Here is a 21312-nt window from a genome sequence, read left to right as displayed (position 1 = left end):
AAATGAATCTAATGTTTCCTGTAGTGGGTGTTATAAATTCCCACATCCTTTCCAATGGAAGAATTTCAATTTCCCCCTAATGGGGCTATCACTTCTGCCTCACTGCATCTTAGTTTCCTTAAAACCAGCAGGAGCCAACCATTTATCTCAGTGCATCATGCTTGCTGGGACAGAAAAAGTTACAATAGCAAAACCCAGCAGATTTGTGGCAACAATTTCCCTAGCTGTTCTTGTTGTTTCAAGGAAGACTATGCAAGATACCTTGCTGAAATACTGGGAAGATTCGCTGGAAGTTTATACTCTTCAGATAGAAGGGATGTCATGACATTTCCATTTTAATTTCCTCCCATTTTTTCAGGTTTTGTGGAGTCAGAGAAGAGGTTTTATAATCATTTGAGCCTTATTTTCTGGGGGGAAATGTTTCAGAAAAACTGCATGGAAAGGATGAATAGCTGGTTTTAGGACAACTGTAAAACAAGTGATAGGAGCTACATGTTGGTTTATGTACCTCTTATTGTCCTGTGCTTGTAGTCCTACATTTTCTGTCTTTGCCTTAAGGAGTTCACCGCCCCGTTCCAAACATCCACTTGATAGAGAATGGAAAACAGCAAGAAAGGTGTCTTGTGCCATTGCCAGGCTGGCCACTTCCATCTTCCTCCTCTGAGAGTCTATGCTTTTTGTAGATTTTGTAGTATCCTTGTCCTATTCCATAAAGTAGCAAGGGCCAAGGGAAGCAGGGTATAAAAGGAAAAGCCAAATTAGTCAAGACAGTCCAAGTTATGCACAAGTCCAAATGAGAGTTGGAGGCATATACTATAACTAGAATTCAGCTGTTCCATGATTTGTCACAATTAGCCAACAGTTATGATAACCACAGTCCAAGAAAAGAAGAGGGGAAGATGCATGAAGCATAAACTGGTCCAGAAGTCAAAAACTTGCATGGTGTAGTGGTTTGAGCACTGGATTATGCCTTTGGAGACCAGATTTGATTCCCTGCTCAGCCATGGAAACTGGGTTGCACACTCTCAGACCCAGAAAATATGTTGGTTCACTTTAGGGTCTCCATAAGTCAGAAACAACCTGAAGGTTAACATGACAGCAAAATCCAGACGTCCTCGTACCATAATGTCAGGAAGGGCACTGAAAGTCTTGCAGAACAACCAGATGCTAATCCCAAGAATTCTCTGTAGCTGCTGGGAGATGGATAGCTCTCTGATCTTGAAATGAAAAGTAGTTAATTGTTCATCATTTCTCTTTTAAGCCTCTGAAATTAATGCAGAATTAATGCATTTGGCACCACTTAACTGTCATGGAATACTGGGATGTAGTTTAGTGAGACACCAGCACTATCTGGCAGGGAAGACTAAAGACCTTGTAAAACTATGACTCCCATGCTTCCATAGAATTGAGCTATGGCAACTAAACTGATGTCAAACTGCATATATTCTGCGCAAGAGTTATTGCCTCCTTAGCCACTCTTCCTTTTCTGTCAATGTGCTGTAAAGGATGGGGATGTTGCTTTCATGTCCCGCAATTCCAGATATGGTGAGATCCCATCTTCTCGAAATTTCTGATCAGCTCTGCCTGCCACTAACAGCCTAGATCTGGGAAAGGAGCCATAATCTGAAGTCAGTAGCCTTTCAAGGTCTGCCTCCACTGTGTTCCATCTGTCAAATTCCACAGGGTGAATCATGACATTCTGTGACAGCTTCATAAAAGACCTCAGTCATGATTTAAAGCTATTCAGGTAAAAACACAACTGAAATGTGATAGGGTAGGTCTTGGTCTATATGGGTTGTGTAACATAATGGGGCATTGAAATGTCCCATCCTGGTGCAGGTGGGTTAAGGTGAATATGCATATATTTTATATTTTGCATATATATTTACTCATTCTCCCCTGTTAAAGTGGAGAATGTGTAGGATGTATCAACATGTATTTGTTTGAAGCTGAATAGATTCCTCCTTCCAGGCAGAAGCTTAAAGAGATTTTTCCAGTTTGAGGTAGTCCCCAAGATATGAACAAGATAGGTTCTGTAGGTTTGTTCTTAAGTTGAATTTGTTTGTAAGTCAGAACAGTTACATTTTTAAGTGTAACTCCAGATATACATATATATATAGCTGATAGATCGATAGATAGATAGACAGACAGATTTGGATAGCATAGGGAAGGGTCATCTCTGATTAACACAAGAAGCATAGAGACAAGGTGGACAAGGGTATTGTGATAGAGCTTCAATGCATACCCACAGCTTCACCCCATTGATCATTCTTCACTTAATCAGCCTGACTGCTGGCATAAAACACATATTTGAGTTTGATCTACATTCAGAAACAAACCATTTGTTCTTTATTCATTGGTGTTAATAGGAAGGCATGGAGATGCAAATTGCACTGGTGCGACACCAAAATGATTGTTTGTAATGTTTTTGTGCAGGTCTGAGCAGAAATTTATTAATTTTTATTTTTAAAATATAATTGTAGTTAGATATAATCACAAAAACATGTTTGTAAGCCCATTTTGCTAATTTACTTTTTGAACCTTCTAATATGCATGAACTCCAGTTAAAAGTGTTATTATTACTCAATTACAATGATGCATTGAAATTACGTTTTGTCTGCATGAGCTACAATGTGGTTTTCTTTGCTGATTTTTTTTCAATAATCAATGACAGTACACACACACACCCCACATTTTCTGGAATTCGTTTATAATATATTTTGCTATAGCCTGCTATAGGATTATACCACAATATTTTATGGTATAGGTATAGGGTGACACCGTGAGTTATTGCATGTGTGACACCAACCCTAGTGGCACCACTGTCTTTCTTTTATGAGAAGAGGAGTATTTGAGCCAATATTTACTTCTTGTTCTGTCACCTTCTCCACAGATCTATTGCCCAGAGACAGCAAAACAACAAACTTTCATTTCTCTTGAGAGCACCCTGGAAATTGGAAATACACTCAGCAAAATCTGGATACCATCTCCTGAAATACAGCAAGTGATTATGGGAGCCATGTCAAGTATTCTGGGAATTATGTCAAGTAACTATACAGCATTAACCGACAAACTTGTTTTTATTTATGTGCGAAGGCCAACAAGCATATTCCTACTGTAATTAATGTAAATTTTGACTTCATTAGTACATAACCATGCAATTAGCCACTTTACAATAGAAATTACAGGTACAAGAGGAGATAATGGACCCCTCAGCTACTCCCTCAATTACAGACAGCCTGCTCTCAGTTAATTGAATTAACTGTTATGAGTGACCACAGAAGACCATCTGGTTGTTTGTAACCTTATAGTGTTGCAATTTAAAAACCCTTTTAGCAGAGTGCATCAAGTATGTGTGCAGTTCCACTGTATTATGTTGAAATTCAAAAATATTTTCTCTGGGATTCAGCAGAATGCTGCAAGCAATTTAGAAATATCCAAATACATTTAATTATAATGTATCATCTGGCAGCTATGCAGGAGGAAACCATTTTTTACTGGCCATACCACTTTTCATTATTTCTTGCTGGTTTTTATCAAATACTCCTAGTAAAACATTAGCATGCGAAAGGGCAGGGCAAAGGAATAGGCAACTCTATGACAAGCAATGCCTCCCCTCAAGTTCTTCTCATTAAAAGCCACCTTCTCATTAACCTAGATCAGTGATTCTCAACCTTTGGTCTTCCAGTTGTTTTGGATTTCAAATCCCAGAAATCCCAGCCAACTTACCAGCTGTTAGGAATTCCTTTTGGGGTATTTAAAAAAAGAAGACAAAAGTAGACTTTGAAATAGCTGCACAGGGAATCTATTAATGTAGTGATAAGGAAAGAATTTTCTTAGATGTTAGTTCTATACTGAGTGGTCTTGGTAGTCATGGGCGGTGGCTCACAGGTGGGAATAGGTGGGGATGGGATTGGGGAAATAATATTTGTATTTTGGGTACTGTTCCAGTATCCACTCAGAGGCCACAAGGGGGAAGGATAGTCCATGGGGGGGGGGGGGGGTTGTGTGAAGGATTAAACCAATTTTCCCCTGATTTCCTTTTGTTTCCCTCATTCATCATGGAAACAATCCTTGTTTATGAAGTAGGGAGGGGGAATAACCAGAAAAAAATGAGAGAAATTATTTTCCTCCTTCAATTCCTCCCCACATAAAATTGACTATCCCTCTCTGTCTAGCACCCCCTTTTGGCATCCATCCAGATAAAGGAACAGTACCCTATTTTGATTATTGAATTTCATAAATTGAATGTTATTTTCACATTTTAAAAAGGTAAAGGTTTCCCCTGACATTAAGTCTAGTTGTGTCCAACTCTGGGGGGTGGTGCTCATCTCCATTTCTAAGCCAAAGAGCCAGTGTTGTCCATATACACCTCATAGGTCATGTGGCCAGCATGAGTGGATGGAGTGCTGTTATCTTACCACAGAAGCGGTACCTATTGGTCTGCTCACACTTGCATATTTTCGAACTGCTACGTTGGCAGAAGCTGGGGCTAACAGCGGGAGCTCACCTGACTCACCAGATTCGAACTGCAAACCTTTTGATCAGCAAATTCACTAATCCCATTGACAGTCTTGTTTTTGGTGTATACATTTGTATTTTCACATTATACAATATAATAAAAATACATTACAAATTTATACACCAAAAATAACAGCAACAAGACTGTCACTGGGATTAGTATTAGATTTAGACTGGAAAAAAATCCTAAACTGTTAAGAATTTTTTAAATCTTTGGACTTAATCTGTGCAAAAATCTTAGGTTGTCTTGTGCAAAAAACTGCTTTCCCTGTGAAAGAAACAAATTTTCTGCACAGAAAATATTAGCAGAAATGTTATTTTCTGAGCAAAAGTCAAACTCACAAATGTGAAGGGGTAATTGCATGCTCCGATGTTTTAACGCAAAACATCTGAGCATGCAGAAGGTGCCTCATTATAATCCCTAGCAAGTATTATATGAAAATGTATTGTCGACGGCTTTCATGGCTGGAATCACTAGATTCTTGTAGGTTTTTTCGGGCTATAGGGCCATGTTCTAGAGGTATTTCTCCTGATGTTTCGCAGGCGAAACGTCAGGAGAAATGCCTCTAGAACATGGCCCTATAGCCCGAAAAAACCTACAAGAACCTATTATATGAAACTCACCCCATCATAGATATGGGGTTGGTGGCATGGTTTTAGAAGGAAATAGGTTTCATCACCCAAACATTTTACATTTCAGTAAATAAAAAGTAGCTTGAACTGTCTAAGTACTTAGGAACATCAAATCTGTATTTTCTCCCTTGTTTCATATTGTGAGACTGTGTTTTCTTACTACCCTGAAATGAGTGCAAATTATTAACACTTTTTCCTGCTTTGCATATCTATTTCTGCAAGTTACCACTCTTAACTAATTCATGTTGCTGCATATCTTTATATAAAAAGATATTATGTGCATTTTAACCATTCACGTTTTCTGGGAAACACTTTGTAAGATGCGTATTTCTGAAGCAAGTTGCACCTTTTATTGCAAACACAGGTCTCAAGATATCCAGAAATGCTACTTTTTGTTTAAGGATGTGAATCCAGCATATATTTCTCCCCAAACCTACTGAAATACCAGGAAGCAAAAGCAGCGAGCTTTTAATGGATAAGTTATTGCTTGGCATTCCCACAGATGTGTGGAGGAGATGTCACTTGCGGCATACAGATTCCCAATCTGGCCCAAGTTAGCAAGGAACTGCCAAACCATCTGACAGCTCCACTCCACATAAAATTAATATTTTACTGTGGTCCTTAAGGACCACATAGGCAGGCAATTGTACAGCAACTTGGAGTCCAAAGGTAGGCCAGATGTGTTTGCTGCACAAGCAAATAAATGAGGTAGTTTTTCTGCTGACAAATTCTATCATCAGAGAGATTTATATGCTATGTGGTGGGGGGAAATGTTATGAACTAAGCACAAAAGTCTTCTGACTAAGAATGATTTTTATGTCTGTGATCCAAGGTCTTCTGAGCTTGAAGGCTCTTTTGCACAGCTCCTAATTAGGACACAATGTATTGCAATGGGAATCATATGTGTAAATCACAGTGGAGGCTAGTGGAGGGTGTGATTAGATATTTGTTACTATGGGTTTCTAAGGGCGTTTCCTGATGGGCCTTTATCCCACATTAAAAATGCAGATGTTCTTAGGGAACTGGCCTGTGAGAACATTTGGAGACCCTACCACCCTCCCCATAAACCCCCAAAGCCCTTTGAAAAGTAAGGTAAACTTACCCGGCCTCCAGTAGACTGTATCCAGAGCTCTCCCGGCACATAGAAATAGCATGGCAGGAGAGCAGGGGAGCAATTTTCCTCCCGCCGTGTCATTTCGATAACTTCGGGATATTTAGGCAGGTTCATAATCTCTAAACTACTCAACAGGTTGCTAGCTGTATTTTCCAGTTTCTTCTACATTAAAACAGAAATATAGCCCACATGCTAACAGTGCATGGCTATCTAGCAGCAGTGGGGTGTTTTCATAGGATCAAAGAATCATATGGAAGAAGCCACAAGGGCCATCCAGTTCAACCCCCTGCCACACAGGAAAAGTACAATGAAACCACCTCAAAAGATAGCCATCCAGCCTCTCTGTTTAAAAATCCCAAAAGAAGGAGTTTCCATCACACTCCTAAGCAGTGAGTTGAATAATAGATCTTTTAGTTAGGAAGTTCTTCCTAATGTTCAGATGGAATCTCATTTCCTGTGATTTGAACCCATTGCTCATAATCCTAGTCTCCAGAGCAGCAGAAAACAAGCTTGCTCCCTCTTCCTTATGACATCCTTTTACATATGGCTCATCTCTGCTTTCTCTTCTGCAAACTAAACATATCCAGTTCTTTAAGCTGCTCCTCATAGAGATTCATGGTCTCCAGACTTTTGATCATTTCAGTCACCCTTCTCTGGACACCTTCCAGCTTGTCAATATCACTCTTGAATTGTGGTGCCAAACACTGCATGAAAAATATTCTTTTTTCCCCATGAAAAAATAAGATTCAACTACATAAAAACCACTTTTGTGTATCTTTTTTCAAAAACACTTTCCTAAAACACTTCAGGGGCTCCCAAGTGAGAAGTATACAGAAAATTTCTCCTGAAAATTGTAGAAATAATCTGTACTTGGAGTAAAGGATGAAATAGACAAATATTTAGATCCGTTAACTGGTATCAGTGGGATTTGAGTCTGAACTTTACAGGAGCCATCCAAAGTGCTGTACCTCATGCCCAAAATAAATTCAATATTTTGGGTAGGTCATTTAAAGATCAAACTAAGCACAGAATTGATTTGCCATCCTGTGGATATGATCAGTAATCTATACAGAGACTCAAATATTATCCATCAGCTGCATCCCTCTCAGTTACTCAGGAGTTGCACAAGACCATTGGTTTATGAAGTAAACATCGTACAGCAGAAGACTGAGCACTTCTGACAGTTATGGAGATCAGTCTTCTGTTCTTGGGGTTCTCCAGCTTTAGGTTTTGGAAAAAAAGTCTTTTTAAAATCATAAAACTATATAGGCAACCTATTTTCAAGGTAAATCACCATTCATGGGGACTCCATTCAGAAAAGAAAGGTTTCTTCTAATTTTTTTTGCCAGGAAAATGATGCTCTGCAGAAAGAAACAATATTTCTTGTTATACTCTTTCATTGCCATCCCACTGGAAGAGAGTTTTGCAGCATTTCTAACTACAGCAACTGGAAATATCAGACTTGGATTTAAGCACCAGCTGTTCCTTTGCATATTTTTATCTGTTAATATATTTCATTCCAAACTGGAGACAAATCTATCGGGGTAATTATGCAAATAACGACTTCCTCTTGCCTTCCTTTTTCTCATGGCAAGGTAGCCATCTTATAAGGTTTGATAAACCATATCCAACAGACCCAGAGATCATATTGATTAAGGTTTTGTTGACATTTCCAAACCTCTTGAGCTAAATTGCTTTTTATGGTTTACAGCATGTGCAAAACCACTTGAGGAGATGAATAATGAAACTCGGTTGAGAAATCTTTCCTCACCAGCTCCTAACATCTGTCCATTTAGATGTTTCATGCTGCTGCTATTTTCTATCACTGCAATGTGGGCTCATTCTTTTAAAAAATTATATAGAGACAGGCAAACCTATTATGTGTGTGAGAAAGATTTTGATGGTGGAGTAACCATAACTTCCAGAGCCCTACCATATTCCCCAACTATCTTTTCCCATTGCTTTTCTTTTGCAGCTCTTTAATGGCTGAAATGGAAAGTAGTTTCCTAAATCAGCTCCAAGGCTGGTGTAGACACTTTCAGAGTTTGTAAAAACCTATTTTTGTACAATAACCATCAGATACAGTTCCCAGAATCCATCAGCCAGCATGTTGACTTGAATATGTTGGGAAAATTAATCCAAAAAGGTAACTTTTTAAAGATCTGGTCCAATTGATATAATGAGAAAATTCAGGAAAACTCTTAGAGCCCAGCATGGATGCACTTTCAATCTGGTTTCTGCCTCCTGCGGAATTCTGGGGATTGTAGTTTAGTGAGACACCGATCCTGTCTGGCGGAGCAATTTAAAGGCCCCTCCCTAAACTACAAGCTCCAGAATTCTGCAGGAGGCAGTAACTGTATTTAAAGTGGATCCATGCTCTAGTGCAGGGGTCCTCAAACTAAGGCCCGGGGACTGAATATGGCCCTCCAAGGTCATTTACCCGGCCCTCGCTCAGGGTCAACCTGTCTGAAACGACTTGAAAGCACACAACAACAACAACCCTATCTCATCAGCCAAAAACAGGCCCACATTTCCCATTGAAATATTAAGATTATTTAGTTTTATTTATTTTATTTATTTTGCATTATTTCTACCCCACTCATATCAGCCCGAAGGCGACTCAGAGTGGCGTACACAGTCAGCACAATTCAATGCCATAAAATACATACATTAGTAAGCAAAAAGAACATTGTAGTGCAATTAGACATAAAAACAGTGCATCATAACAATTTTAAAAACAGAAAATTATATCCTCACATTCAAGTCCTTATCCGTTCCATCGTCTTGGGCTGTTCCTGGGTCATTTTCCAATTCAGTTTGTCTATTATTTGGAGGTTCCAAATGCTTGCTCGAAGAGCCAAGTTTTTACTCTTTTCTGAAAGGTCAAGAGGGAGGGGGCTAATCTGATATCCCTAGGCAGGGAGTTCCACAGCCGAGGGGCCACCGCAGAGAAGGCCCTGTTTCTCATCCCCACCAGATGTGCTTGTGTTTATATTTGTTAAAATTGTTCTTCATTTTAACTATTGCATTGTTTTAAAGTGTATTTTGCACTACAAATAAGTGTGCAGTGTGCATGGGAATTCATTCTTTTCTTTTTTTTCAAATTATAATCTGGGCCTGCAGCAGTTTAAGGGGCTGTGACCTGGCCCTCTGTTTAAAAAGTTTGAGGACCCCTGCTCTAGTGTGACAAGGTCCTAAGCAATAGTATGCCATTTTAGGCCCAATTTACACTGCCATATAAAATCCAGATTATTTGCTTTGAACTGGATTATATGGCAGTGCAGACTCATTTAATCCAGTTCAAAGCAGAGAATCTGGATTTTACATTGCTGTGTAGATGGGGTCTTAGACATTAACTGTTTTAGCCACTGGAGGTGTACAGCTTTGAGGTCAATGAATCAGCTCTGATTGCCAGTCTAAATCTTAAATGGATTATTTAGAGCAGGGGTTCTCAAACTTTTTAAACAGAGGGCCAGGTCACAGTCCCTCAAACTGCTGGAGGGCCAGATTATAATTTGAAAAAAACATGAATGAATTTCTATGCACACTGAACGTGACTTATTTGTAGTGCAAAAAACACTTAAAAACAATACAATAATTAAAATGAAAAATTTAAAAAGATATAAACTTATTAGTATTTCAATGGGGAGAGTGGGCCTGCTTTTGGCTGATGAGGTAGGATTGTTGTTGTTGTTGTGTGCTTTCAAGTTGTTTCAGACTTAGGTTGACCCTGAGTGAGGGCTGGGTAAATAACCTTGGAGGGCCGTATGTGGCCCCCGGGCCTTAGTTTGAGGAGCCCTGATTTAAAGTGTTGGACCTTTTGGTGGAAGAAGAGTGCTCAGTACCACACATACACCTCCTGTGAAGTTCACATTAAACTCTGTATGTTCCATTAATATGGAAACTACCAGGGATTACAGCTGAAAATTACATACCTAAAATATGTATACTTATACACCCCATGTTTCATCTTTCTATCATGTTATTTTGAGACTGTTTATTTTATTTTGTCATTTCATGTGTTCATTTTGATGCTATTTTGTTTCTTTGAATTTAGTTTTGTTGTATTGTTATTTTTGGGCTTGGCCTCATGTTAGCCACCCTGAGTCCCCTTTGAGGAGATGGTGGCGGAGTATAAGTAAAGAATATTATTATTGTTGTTGTTGTTGTTATTGTTATTATTATTATTATTATTATTATTAACACAACAAGATGAGTCTACAGCAGACACTCTGCTGGCTGTTGTATTGGATCACACGTTGGACACTTCCCAAGTATTTAGGACTGTGTGATGTATCGGTGAATAATGCGTGCAGATCCCAGTAAGGTGGCCTTTTGCAGCTGGCAGATGGTAATCTTGTCAGCGCCGATTGTGTTTAAGTGCAGGCCAAGGTCTTTAGGCACTGCACCTAGTGTGCCAGTCACCACTGGGACCACTTTTACTGGCTTGTGCCAGAGTCTTTGCAGTTCAGTCTTTAAATCCTCATATTGTGTCATCTTTTCCAGTTGTTTCTCTTCAATCCTGCTGTCACCTGGGATTGCAACATTGACAATCCATACTTTGTTTATTAACACAATCGTAAGGTGAGGAGTATTGTGCTCCAAAACTCTGTCTGTTTTTGTTAATTATTATTATTATTTGCACTGAATTGACAGAAGCTGGGGCTGACAGCAGGAGCTCGCCCTGCTCCCCGGATTTGAGCCGGTGACCTTTCAGCCAGCAAGTTCAGCAACTCAGTGGTTTAACCCACTGCATCACTGGTTGCTCCTATCCAAGTCAAGGGACATGCAAACACACACTTACTACACACATGACCTTGTTGTTCAGACAAACTCCCTACTTTTTATACTCCTACCTTCACTGCCCCAAGTTGCTGAAATAATGGCTCATATTGGAAAGGTTCTTTTTCCTAAATCCCAACAAGGTATGCACTTGAAGAAGCTACAGAGCTATCTGCAGTACCACTTTTTCTTTGAATGAAAAGGAAGTGGACTACTCAACTCCGAGTCCGCAAACTCATGATTCAACCATAATGAGTCTGACTCGTCAACAAGCAACACTCTGAAAAGCCTTAGCAGGAAAAAAAAGATGAGGTTCCATGCCACTGCCTTCTCTCTGATTCAGGCCTTCAAATTTATTGTTTTGTTGCTACAGACTTTTTCACAGATGAATAACCACATTGCTTCCAATAAAAGCTCCTTCTATCTCCCCGGTACTTTCTGACAGTGAAGGTTCTGCAATGATATGTTAACAGTGAAGAGGAACTCGGGATTTGGAAGTATACCCAGCCCAATAATAATAAGGTTTAGAAATCAAATATGCACAAAATGGGCCCCAGTGCAGAGTAGAGCCTGGTCTATATCAGCAATAGGCTGCAGGGGTTGGGAATTGGGTTTCCTTAGATAATGAGATAGGGTTCATATTATGAATGCAATGCATATGATGGGAAACTCTATCAAGAAAGCATTAACATATAGATCTTACTAATTTTTATTTTACTTCAGGAAAGGTATAGGAACTTAACACATAATGAGTCAGATCATTGTTCTTAGTATCAAGGGATACCAAGGTGCTTGTTTATAGAGCTATTGTCCCCCCAACCCTACTATATGCCTGTGAGACGTGGACTGTCTACAGACGCCACATGCAACTCCTGGAACGATTCCATCAGCGCTGCCTCCGGAAAATCCTGCAAATCTCTTGGGAAGACAGGCGGACAAACGTCAGTGTGCTGGAAGAAGCAAAGACTACCAGCATTGAAGCGATGGTCCTCCGCCATCAACTCCGCTGGACCGGCCACGTTGTCCGGATGCCCGACCACCGTCTCCCAAAGCAGTTGCTCTACTCCAAACTTAAGAACTGAAAACAGAATGTTGGTGGACAGGAAAAGAGATTTAAAGATGGGCTCAAAGCCAACCTTAAAAACTCTGGCATAGACACTGAGAACTGGGAAGCCCTGGCCCTTGACCGCTCCAGCTGGAGGTCAGCTGTGACCAGCAGTGCTGCAGAATTTGAAGAGGCACGAATGGAGGGCAAAAGGGAGAAGTGTGCCAAGAGGAAGGCGCGTCAAGCCAACCCCGACCAAGACCGCCTTCCACCTGGAAATCAATGCCCTCACTGCGGAAGAAGATGCAGAGCAAGAATAGGGCTCAACAGCCACATACGGATCCACAAGAACACTGGAAGACAATCATCCTCGGAAAATGAGGGATCACCTAAGTAAGTAAGTCTTAGTATCACCTGAATGAGGACTGGACAAGTTCCCTCTGTTCAGGGAGATATTTTTCACAATTTTCCAATACTTACTATGCTATGGGCCAGATACTTCCACCCCTCACTAAATACAAGTGTTAGAGAGCCCAGATCCTTTAATCACCCCATTATGAACCCATCTTTTGCAATGCTTCACAGATGAAAACTGGAATACATGTGGGCAAGCAACAACAGATATACTGCAGTTATTATTGAGGAAGAATACACAAGCTAGAAGAAACTGCAGCAGTTTACTTTTGCCTGAGTCTGCTGAGAAGTAGAATTGTTCACCATTGCAAACCATTTTTGCTCTTTGAACCCAGTTTGAAGCAGCTGACCTTTTTCCTATGGATATCCCTAAAACCAATGAAGTAATGGGACTCGTTATTTAGCAGTGGATACCCTATTTAGAATCTACTTAAAGTGATTCAAATCAATGTGGGTTTGCAACCCACGTTTCTCCTAATTTTAGAGCTAAGGGTGGCATGAGAGACTCACTCCCACCTCCATTTTTAAAGAAAATTATTCACACCTCTGAAACCTCAAGGAAAAGTGATTCATGGTTAAAACAAGACTCAGTATCCCCCACACTTTGTCTTTATCCAAAAAAAAGTCAAAATTAAGGGTAGTTCAACAGTGCTCCATAAATTTGAAGCATTGAAGGCTTTGTGAGGTCAAAATATCTCCTTAAAGGTACCCCTGAGCTAGGAGGAGCAATGATCTGACTCATTATGAGGCAGCACATACCTTCCTAATGTCCTGATTTGTCACGAACATGCTGCCCCTTCCAGTAGCCTCAGTCAAATGTGAATTGCTGTAGCCTCTCTGAAGTTGTGTGCTCTTCTTCAATAATCTTAACCACAGTCTGATTATGTTGGTTCCATAAATCCAAAATTTCATTTGTGAGAATCCTTGCATTCTCATCATCTAATGAGAGGAAATCATGTGAGCCATGGGCCATAGGTAGCCCCGCATGAGCCTTTCGTGCTTTGCCCAGACCTTTTATCAAGGTTTTTTAATCCTATAAATTCATTGATTGCTACTGTTGGAAACATACCAGAACTACTAGAATTGTATTCACTAACCACTCAGCCTTCCATAAGGTCGTCATCATAGGATATTACTTGCAACTATGATTGTCTTCCAAGCGTAGAGTCTTGGTGGTGGGTCTGTAGGTGACTGTAGAGACCTATTCTGGATCTGCATGTTCTTTCGCAGTGAGGACATTGATTTCCAGATGAACATGGTCCTGACAAGGGTTGGCTTGGTACGCCTTCCTCTTGACATGTTTCTCCCTTTTGCCCTCCATTTGTGCTTCTTTGAATTCCACAGCACTGTTGGTAACAGCTGATGCTCAAGGACCAGGGCTTTCCAGTTCTCCGTGTCTATGCCACAGTTTTTAAGGTTGGCTTTGAACCCATCTCTAAATCTCTTTTCTTGTCCACCAACATTCCATTTTCCATTCCTGGGTTGACTGTTTTGGGAGACGGTGATTGCGCATTCAGACAATGTTGTCGCCAGTTTAGCTAAATCATTGCTATAATGCTGGTGGCCTGCTTCTTCCAGAAATTTGACATTTGTCTGCCTGTCTTCCCAAGAGATTTGCAGGATTGTTTGGAGGCAACGCTGATGGAATCGTTCCAGAAGTTGAGAGTGATGTTTCTAGATGGTCCACATTTCACAAGCATATAAGGAAGTTGGGAGGAAAATAGCTTTATAAACAAGCATCTTGGTATCCCTACATATGTCCAAATCCTCAAACACTCTCTGCTTCATTTGAAGAAATGCTGCACTCACAGAGCTTAGACAGTGTTGTATTTCAGTATCAGTGTTGACTTTTGTGGAGAGGTGGCTGCCAGGGTAGAGGAAATCATCAACATTTTGTAACATTACACCATTAAGCTGAATTCTGGCATTGCAGAGGGATTCGTTGATGCCTACTGGTAGAGCACTTTGGTTTTGTATGCTTCTGCAAAGGAGTTTAAAGTGGCTTAAAAGAGAGATATCTCAATCGTTTCTACAGTCTGTTCTTTCCCCCTTTTTGGAAAGGGTGATGATAGTGATGTCCTTGAGATTTGCTGGGATCTTCTCAGACACCCACACTTTTTCAATGAGCTGGTGAAGTTGTTGTTTCAGCTCAGGTCCACCCTCTTTAAAGATTTCATCAGGGTTCCTATCAGGTCTGCTAGCTTTGTTATTTTTTTTAGTTGGCTGATGGTTTTGCTGACTTCCCCCAAACTAGGCAATGCTGCAAGCTCATCCCTAGTTTGTTGTTGCAAAATTTGCAAGAGGATCTCTTCAGCCACATTGGAGCTGAGGTTAAGGAGGGTATGGTAGTGCTCTTTCCAGGAAAATCCAATTGATTTTTTGCCCTTTAGAAGTTTTGTTCCATCTTGACCCAAGAGGTCTCTTCCAACTCTGTGATTCTATGATGAATATGCAGGATGTGTCTCATGATTTGTTGGGCCATAAATGACCTTTGTGTCCCCCATATATCATGGAAATCTGTGAGGTGTTGGATTTCTTGAGCCTTTTTGGTCTACCAGATGCTCTTGAGTTCTCTAGTCCTTCTTTGGACCTCGGCTTCTGCACTAGTGTTGTAGATCTTTTTCTTAGCAGCACAGTTGGTATCTGTTTCCCATATTTGGAAGTCTTTCCTTTTCTTATTGATTAACTGCTGGGTCTTGTTATCATTTTCATCGAACTAGTCTTGATGTTTCTTAGTTTGGTATCCAAAGGTTTCTTCACAGGCCATAATGATACAGGTCTTCAGTTTATACCAGTGTTTCTCAGCATTTTTATTGTGTTACATGGATAGATGATCCTTGAGTGTTGTTTGGAGAAGGGCGCATTTAGAGGGCTCTTGAAGGGCTTAGGTATTTATTTTATGTCTTATTTTTCTTTCTTGGAGTCTGAGTTTGGGAGCTATCTTGATGGCCATCATGGATCAAATTTACACGTGGTCTATCCAACAGTCATCAGCACTTGTCACGGCTCTTGTGAGAAACACATTGCGGCAGTCTCTGGCACATATAATAAGTGGAAGACTGTGCTGGTGATGACAAGGTTGTGTTCTGCACATTTGGTGAGAAGTAAGATGCCATTTGAGTTGCTGTTTCCAAACCCATCTTTCCTTATAGTCCCTGGCCACAAGTCAAAATCTCATCCAACTCTTGCATTAAAATGCCCCAAGAAGATGATTTTGTCCTTCTTAGGTATCTCGGATAGGGTGGTATCCAGCTGACAGTAAAAAAAATCCTTGATGTCTTCATCAGCTTCTAGTATTGGTGCATACACAATGCCATAAGGTATTTGAACCTAGGCACATTATTTCAGTATTTCTCTCTTTTATTCTGCTATCTCTCCTTCACAATGGAGATTTTAAGGTCTTTTCAGCAGGGATCTTTCTTTTGGCTTATGCTGTTCTGCAAAGTAACACACATCTCCTGTGTCCATGATTCCCCCAGTACATGGATGTGTGAATCTTTCTGTGACATTATTTTCCTTCAAGCCCGAGCTCATTCCATCCCTACTTCACAACATTTTATGAAAGCTGTTCCTTGACAAGAAATGCAAGGAAAATTATATGTGATTTGGCTTAAATTTTCATGAACACAGAGTTTCATATAATTTTCCCAGATGTATATACTTTTATAAACACTTTCCCCTAAAAATGGATTTTCTCCCCCATTTTCCCTATTATAATCATTTTAGTATGCAATTTCCCCTAATGTGTGCAATTTTATATAGGGTTTTTTGGCTACAGAGCTACATTCCAAACTATGGACAAATATGAAAAAATGAAGGCAATTATGTTCCTGTTCATGTCCCAGCTTGGGAAGTTTTCTCCCTGTTCCATCTGCAAAGCTAATTCATCATAAAGCTCCTGCCTTGCATGCAGAAAATTCCAGCATTTCTAACTAAAATGGAAAAGAATTTGGAAAGCCATTTTGCAAGGCCATTAATGGATTTGTTTTAATTCTAAGGATACTTTAATTGCATTTTAATCATGTTTTTATATGTTCTGGGTTTGCCTATGCTTTGTATCTCCTTATCAATACCCACAGGAAGGGAGGGGAAGAGGAGGGGAGGAGGGAGAAAGTGGGGGTCATCTAGAGAGGACTCAATGGTTGGTGTCCACTTCCACTCTGCCTTAGGCAAGCACACATTCACACACATTACTCCAATGATGCAATACAATAATTCAACATTCTTGGTTAAGATGTATACAAAATATATCCATATGTTAATTATTTTGAATGACATCATTGCGTGCAGTAGAAAAATGGCCCTTGCAGTAGAAAAAAAAATTGCTCTGAACAAATCATGCCAAGAAAACCCCATGATAGGTTCACCATAAGTCAGAAGTGACTTGAAGGCACACAACAACAGCAGCAGCAGCAGCAACAACAACAACAACAGCAACAGCAACAACATGTGTTGTCTGTCCGCTTTATAAGCTCTGAGATGCTGCCTCAGTTGGATAAAATCCCATTCGGGTAGAGTAAGTATCAACAGGGGAACTGAGTGATAACTTTCCCCTATTTCCAGCCCTGCACAGGTAACAGGATATAATTTCCCATAACACCAGAAATTGTATTTGAGCCACTTCAAATTTGGGTGTATTTCTTGGGAGTCGTTACTCCTGGATCTTCTAATTTTTAGCGCACACAGGCATATATTCTGATGTTAGTCCTGACTCAAGTAGACCATAACACTAACATATGTATTGAATCACCATTCAATACATATCTACTCCAGCTAGAGCTATATTAATAACTTCACATGGGCACATAGGTTGTCTGCAAGTTGCTTGTTGCCTTATGTTGCCTTGAATTTTATAGGGTTTTCTTAGGCATGGTCATCCTCTGAATTATAGCTTACAGCACCTGGTATTCTTTGGCAACCCTCATCCAAGTATTAACTAGGGACAACTTTGCTACACGTTCAAGATCAGATGGAATCTGGCACCTTCATTGTAGTCACACAAAGACATACCTGCACGTGCACAACTTGGCAATGGGGCTCCATGAAGAGTTCATCCTGTGGTTTGTCCTATTCCCATGCCAAACACAAAGAAAACTAGCCACTCTATTGGCACACCAGGAGCAATCCAATGAGTGGATTCACTGGTGTTCTTGCTCTTATTTTCTATTGATATCATGTTGTTTTTCAATTTTTTTTTTGAAAGACTAAGGGAAGAAGGAAAATAATGGATTACAACAATATCTGCTTTTTTAAAAAAATAATGAATGCATGTAATCAGGGATAAGGTCAAATCTTTTATTATCAATTTTTATGAAAATTTCAAGCAATTTCCATATCAATATCATATTTAAGCCTCAGACATTGGAATATCTATTCTGGAACTGTGATATAAGAAAAAAATCACTGTACTAACACATATTTTCAGTTTTAGTTTGCACAGTAAAACTATATTGCTAAAACTGGATACACATATTAAATTATTCCTTAGAGGCACTACTTTAGTGGATCAGATAAAAGTCTATGTAGTAACTATCCTGGTGCCTCTGGGAATGCAAAAGCACAACATCAAGATACTGGCATTTTTCTTATGCTACAAACAAATGATGTTTGTAGGACATCTGATCAGTCCTCCAACTTTCCCATGCGCACACACACATCATGAAAGCCATCTAAACTTGTGGCAATTCCTCATTTTGTAACAGTGAGTTGTATACATTAATTATACTTTATGTGAAGTTGTACTTCAGTTTGTGAGGCCTAGGTAATATATAAGCTGAGATTCAGATGCTTTAGAAATACAGATGTGGGCTGAGTATCCCTTATCCAAAATGCTTGAGACCAGAAATGTTTTGGATTTTGGATTTCTTTTCCAGATTTTGGAATATCCATATTTTCATATATGTACATTCATGTCTTAGAGAAGGGACCTAAGTCTAAACACAAAATTCATTTATGCTTTATATGTACTTTATACACATAGTCTGAAGGCAATATACAAGTATTTTACTAATTTTGTGTATGAAGGAAAAGTTTGTGTATATTGAATCATCCAAAAGAAAAGGTGTCACTATATCAGCCAGCCATGTGGACAATTTCAGATTTCACAGTAGTGGGTTTTGGAATTCCAGATAAGGGGCGTTTGTGTTGTATACCTCACTTAAAGTACATATATAGTACGACCCCCATATCCATGAAACTGTTATCCACCCTTTCATTTATCCACATTCAACAAAATATGTCCTCTCTATGCATATTCTAGGTTCTCAAGCATGAAACCATGGTATTCTTCAGCCAGAAATCCTTCATTTCAATAGAGTTCACTATTATTCAAAGTTTTGCATATGCGCGTGAGCTTTGGGAATGAGGGTCATGTTGTATTTCTGGACATTAGTTATCTTCAAAAGATTGTACCAGAGGGAGAAATAACATGAAGAAATATGGATATATTCCACAAAAAGAAAAACAATTCAATGTTCTAATCCATAACTAACTTTATATCATGGCCTTGTGTTTAAACCTTTTACCCCTTACCTATTTGAATTTGTTTCCAGTGGCACTCGAACTGATGTGTAGGCAGCAACCTCCCTGAATTTTGTTTTATTGTGTTCCTTCTTCAATCCAAAATGGCCAGATTGGCTTGCCATTCCAGATGAGAAGTGAAAAAACATCCTCCACCTCCCGAGAAACACACTCACAAGTTGCAATGTGACATAATAGTTACACTCCTCTAAACCAATCTGAACTGACAAGGTCACTGATCATGAGATTCAAGATTAAAGATCAAAACTGCTGGAATTATTTATAATTTGAGGTTTCCCAAAGATGTTCTGGGTGGCCACAACAGTCTCGTGAAGGAGTCAGTTTTAAAAAAGAGCAATTAACCTAAGATCAGTAAGTTTTATCACCAGAGACAGTCAAGGTCCATCATGCTCTCAAACAAGATGGGAAGTATTTTTCTTCTACATTATTGATCCAGCTCCAAATCAACCTCAGCAGACATACAACTGACAAGATAAACATGCATGCCTTGGGGATCCTGCTTAAGAATAAAATAGTTCATTGCTTACTTGCAGAGCCAGAAAGCTAACTGTTGCTTGCTTGTTTCTAGCCAACTCTGGAGAAATGAGGATAGTTGTTTCTTAGTCCATTGACAGCTCATTCTAGCTAAACTTCCAGAGGTTTAAAAAAACATGTCTTAGTCCTAACTCTTTTTGCCCTCAATTGCCCTCTAAGGCAGTGGTTCTCAACCTGTAGGTCTCCAGGTGTTTTGGCCTACAACTCCCAGAAATCCCAGCCAGTTTACCAGCTGTTACGATTTTTGGGAGTTGAAGGCCAAACCATCTGGGTACCCACAGGTTGAGAACCACTGCTCTGAGGTATCTAAAATGGCCCAGACAGTCCCAAAAACATGATGACCCCCCCCCCCACTCTCATAGAGATGTTTCTATTAAACATAAACTTAATGGAACATAGTGGTAACCCTTCCATCAATGGGTGATATCTCCAACACAGTAAAAGGAAAACTGATAAATGGAAGGTATGATTGTGACTCTTTGCTCAATGGTTTGAAGAATGACTGTAAAATAAATAATGGATTGTTTCCAACCAGATTTTGATGAACCATTTCAGGATCTAGTATCTGCTTTTGTAGTTTAGTTTCAAGTGTTTTTTTATATATTAATTTCAGGGATTGTGATATGAGCCTGCCTGAGTTTGAGGAATAGGACGAAATTGCTAAACTACAGACTTAAATGGTTAAATAAGTATGATCTCATGGTCCAAACCCTTACCTGAACAGCCAGCAGCCACAATAAATGACAGAGGTTTTATTCTGCTGGTGAATAAGCTGTCTCCCATCAGAGACCTAGGAGCCCACAGTGGGTTAAACGGCTGTGCCAGCAGGACTGAAGACCGACAGGTTGCAATTTCGAATCCAGGGAGAGCGCGGATGAGCTCCCCCTATCAGCTCCAGCTCCTCATGTGGGGACATGAGAGAAGCCTCCCACAAGGTTGATAAAACATCAAAACATCCAGCCGTCCCCCAGGCAACGTCCTTGCAGAAGGCCAAGGCTCTCATACCAAAAGTGGCTTGTAGTTTCTCAAGTCACTCCTGACATGAGAGAAAAAAATCAGAGACCTGCAATGCAACAAGGAATTGCTTCTGCTTCTGTCATAGCCTTGCTGGATTGCTGATGGGATCATGCATCCATGCCCCAATTATCAACAGAAAAGGCCACCGTCACTTAGTGAATACACAGTACAGTTGAATAAAGAGCAGATACACTTCTGTAAATCTGGGTTATTCATTGATGACTGCTCTACAGGATGCCAGCCATAATTACTTTCTTGATTTATACCTCACTTTTCTTCAAAACTGAGATTCAAGGCAGCTTAAAATGTAAAACAAGTGCAATATAGCTGAAAACATGCAAAAGTCAACATTAAAATAGTATTAAGCTATTATTAATTAATTAAGCTATTATTAATTAAGCTATTATTAATTAAGCTATTATTAATTAAAACATAAACTATACACCTAAAAGAGTGCATCAGGTTTAATTTATGTTTTGATTCCCATTGTAAACTGCCTCGGGTTCCATTTGAGAGGAAGGCAAATTATATATGAAATAAATATTTATAAAAATAAAAATATGTGGCTGGCCTTCTGATGGAATTGCTTGATGCTCTTGTTGTAAATTTTGTATTTCCTTCTTACTTTCAATTTTTTTCTGTTTTGTCTTGTTTTAAATTTCATGAATCACAATGAGATGACTGTATAGGCCTAAAAAGAATTCCTATTATC

Source organism: Anolis sagrei, chromosome 2 (assembly GCF_037176765.1).
Source record: "Anolis sagrei isolate rAnoSag1 chromosome 2, rAnoSag1.mat, whole genome shotgun sequence".
NCBI classification, from domain to species: domain Eukaryota; kingdom Metazoa; phylum Chordata; class Lepidosauria; order Squamata; family Dactyloidae; genus Anolis; species Anolis sagrei.
The sequence above is the reverse complement of the archived record's forward strand: the minus strand, read 5'-3'. Positions refer to the sequence as shown.